At 53.4% G+C, this 3,392-nt stretch overlaps 1 pseudogene across 1 annotated transcript; it reads left to right on the top strand.

The window, feature by feature from the left end:
• The first annotated feature begins 347 nt into the window (after positions 1 to 347).
• Positions 348 to 2,725, top strand: LOC309435460 (olfactory receptor 52B2-like; annotated as a pseudogene). Its single transcript has 2 exons — positions 348 to 431; positions 1,999 to 2,725. The product of its transcript is annotated as an olfactory receptor 52B2-like (transcript).
• The last annotated feature ends 667 nt before the right edge of the window (positions 2,726 to 3,392 follow it).

The following is a 3,392-nucleotide window of genomic DNA, read 5'->3' as shown; positions in this document are numbered from 1 at the left end:
TCCCTGTCTCAGAGCTCCCAAATTCCTCTCCATCATGCTTCACAAAAAGCTGAAACAGGTTCTGATCCCAAAGCACTTCGAGTCAAGGATGAGGATGAAACTCCCACCTGGCTGACAGGTCCCTGCTTGTCCCAGGACGGCTCCTGCACAGCCCTGGGAACCCCTTTGGGATCCAGGGCCAGGCAGTGAATCTTGCAGAAGTTACTGTGGTTGGGGAGATGATGAGTGATGAGGGGGTGAGGATTCACCGAGGCTGCTTTGGGGACAGCCCGGAGGTCTGCAGGGCTTGTACAATCCCTGCCCAACTAGCACCGTCGTAGGCAGTACCCCGGGGAAATGAACTGGTGATGTCCCTGGTGTTCTTCACCACCCGTGCTGAGGATGAGCCCAACGTCAGTGTCCTGCGGTGCCCCAGGCACTCTCTGGACATGGTATAAACACCCAGGCTCAGGCTCTGTATGAGCAGGATCCCATTGCTGGCACAGGAGCGGGTGAGTTTGCTGGGTCGTGGCACTGTGGTTTCAGCTGGGTTTGATGGGGTGCGGATGGATTAGGGAGATAGGAAGACAGGGAGCTGTTGTGTGATTCCACTGCCAGGGACACATAAACACTTCCCGGCAGCGGTTCTGGCTGCATCATCCAAAATCCCCGTGTGAGCGTGGCAGGGAGAGCACCGGGCAGTGTGCTTCTCCAGGGGATGGAAGCAGCATCCTCCTCCTGCTTCTTCCAGATGTAGTGCATGTGAAGGGGTTTCACTTAGAGCGAGAACGAACTTGTGTTCTTCTAATACATTAAGTGCACTGGGTGGGAGCTAGGACAGAAGTTTGCCTGTATATTTGCTATATTCTCTGAAACAGTTGTTGCCAGAACTGGGGTGTTCAGGGGGTTTCATTGTTTATTTTGTACTGGCTCAATAGCACCTGGCAGCCCAGCGGCAGCTCAGAGCTGGTTCATTCTCCAGTGTCATAACGCGTAAGGCGGCACCTCCTGGCACACAGCTGGTTACTCCTCATGGCACTGTAGACCCCCCTTTAGACCCTGCACATTTTGATAATGCCCTGTTGCTGGCAGCTTTTGATTTTGTCTCTTTGCATATGTGACAAGAGAATTTCTCCAGATAGCTGGGCAATCGGACGCTGCTTCTGGGGCTCTTACAAAGCAGAGCTTTTGGGATCGGTGGGGCTCTCCCCTGCCTGTCACTCGCCTTGCTCTTGGCAGAACGCGCTCACACACCGTTACAGAGACAGACCTGTTGTAGGGGTTGGTGTGGGCAGGCAAAGTCCTGAGAAGGACAGGACTGGACCAGGCTCCTTGTGTCCGTTTTCATAGGCGGCTTTCCAACAGCTCCGAGTCACTGAAGCTGGGTATCCCGGCGCAGGAGCAGTGCACGTGCCTTCTTTGTGGTAGTCATGGGAGACCAAGAGAATGGTCCTTGATATATTTCTAACCCTGGAGATTTATCAGTTGCAGCATAAATGGTGGTCGCATCCACACATGTCACCCAGAGGAGCATTTGTGTAATCGCCGTTTCAAGAGTGAATCTCCTGTACGTTTTGCTCTGGTTCCCAGCAGCTGCAGGCAGGAGACTGTCCTTGTTTCAAAGACTCAGACAGCATAAGTGACAGTACCTACCTGAGATGAAGGGACTTGAATAGTGGAGAACCCTGATGGAGCAAACTGCAGAATATTTAACACTTACAGGTAAAATATAGTTCAGAATTTAAAGTGTCTGTGCCATGAGCAATGCTAATCATGAGTTCAGCTCCCCTTTGTATCTCAGGTATGGTTCAGCTGTCCTTAAGGCATTTCTTCCTACCATTACACAGCTCCTACAAGCAAGACACAATGTGACGTGTTGCATCAAGCCATGTTGACACCCAATGAGTCGAGATTCCATCCCACATTCGTCATCTTGGTGGGGATATATGGGATGGAGAAGTTTCACACCTGGATCTCCATCCCTGTCTGCACGATGTACTCTGCTGCCCTTCTCGGGAGCTTGGTCCTGCTGGTCACCATTGTAAGCAGCGCAGCCTCCAGGAGCCCGTGTGCATCTTCCTGTGCATGCTGGCAGCGTGCGACCTGCTGCTGTCCACTGCCGCTGTGCCCAAAACCCTCACTGTCCACCCAGTGTCCACCCAAATGTCCTTCAGTGCCTGCCTGGCACAGATGTTCTCCATCTATTTCATTTTAGTGGCAGAGTCAGCCGTTTTAATGGCAATGTCCTTTGGTACATGGCCATTTGCAACCCTCTGTGATACATGGCTGTCCTGACACGCTCCATCCTGGGGAAGGTTGGAGTGGCGGCTTTAATCAGGAGTTTCTGCATCACGTTCCCCATCATCTTCCTCCTCATGTGGCTGCCATTCTGTGGGCACATGCCCCACACCTACTGTGAGCACATCAGCATGGCCCGCCTGGCCTGCGCCGACATCTCCGTCAACATCTGGTACGGGGTTGCTGCTGGCTTCCTTTCAGCTGGCTTGGATGGCATCTCCATTGCCATCTCCCATGTGCTGATCTTCAGGTGCCTCTGGAAGCTGCCATCCCCAAGGCTCTGCACACCTGCAGCTCCCACCGCCGCACCATCACCATGTTTTACACACTGGCTTTCTTCTTCCTGGCACACCGGTTTGGCCAGCATGTTCCTCGGCATGTTCTCGTCTCCCTGGCCAATCTCTACATTGTGGTGCCGCCCATGCTCACCCCATCGTCTATGGGGTGAGAACAAGGCAGATCCGAGAGCACGTGGCTTGGGCAACAGGGCACAACCAGGCAGGCAGGAACAGGCAACTGGGCTGGTCTGCTGGTGAGAGGGGTGAAACAAAGCTCTGAAGAGAGGGAGATGAATGAAAAGCAGTGGGAACCTGGCAAACACAGGCCAGATGGGATTGTTTTCAAAATCAGTGTAGTCAATAGATGTCAACATCCAGAGAGGCTGGACGGGTTCCCAGATGTACTGATGGGAAATGGCTCATTGGGCCAGTGGGAGCCAGACACCAGGGACCACCACTAGTCCCATGTTCTTGGGATCCCTTGCATTGTCCTGTTGGGTTTTTGTACAGTCAAGACCTTTGCAAGTGAAAATACAGCTTCTGAATTCTTTAGGTGCTATTTAGGAGCTTATGAGACAGAAAACATTAAAGGAGTACGTATAGTGTACAAATGTGTGTGTTTGAGCTGGGCATCGTCTCCGTGGGATGGGAGCAGGTGTGGCTGGGCCGGCGATGCTCCCTGAAGGCACTCAGGTCAGGTTGGGTCCCCTCTCAATGCCTCTCAGATGGCTGCGAGACACAGCAATGGTGGCAGCCCTGCTCCTCTGCCCTGCTCGGCACGGCTGCCCGGCGCTGGCTGTTTGCACCACAGCGGCCATCGTCTGGAGCAGCCCACAG

Source organism: Streptopelia decaocto, assembly GCF_964273445.1.
Source record: "Streptopelia decaocto genome assembly, chromosome: 1".
NCBI classification, from domain to species: Eukaryota; Metazoa; Chordata; class Aves; order Columbiformes; family Columbidae; genus Streptopelia; species Streptopelia decaocto.
Note: the sequence above shows the minus strand (reverse complement) of the source record. Positions and strands in the feature narration are given on the sequence as shown.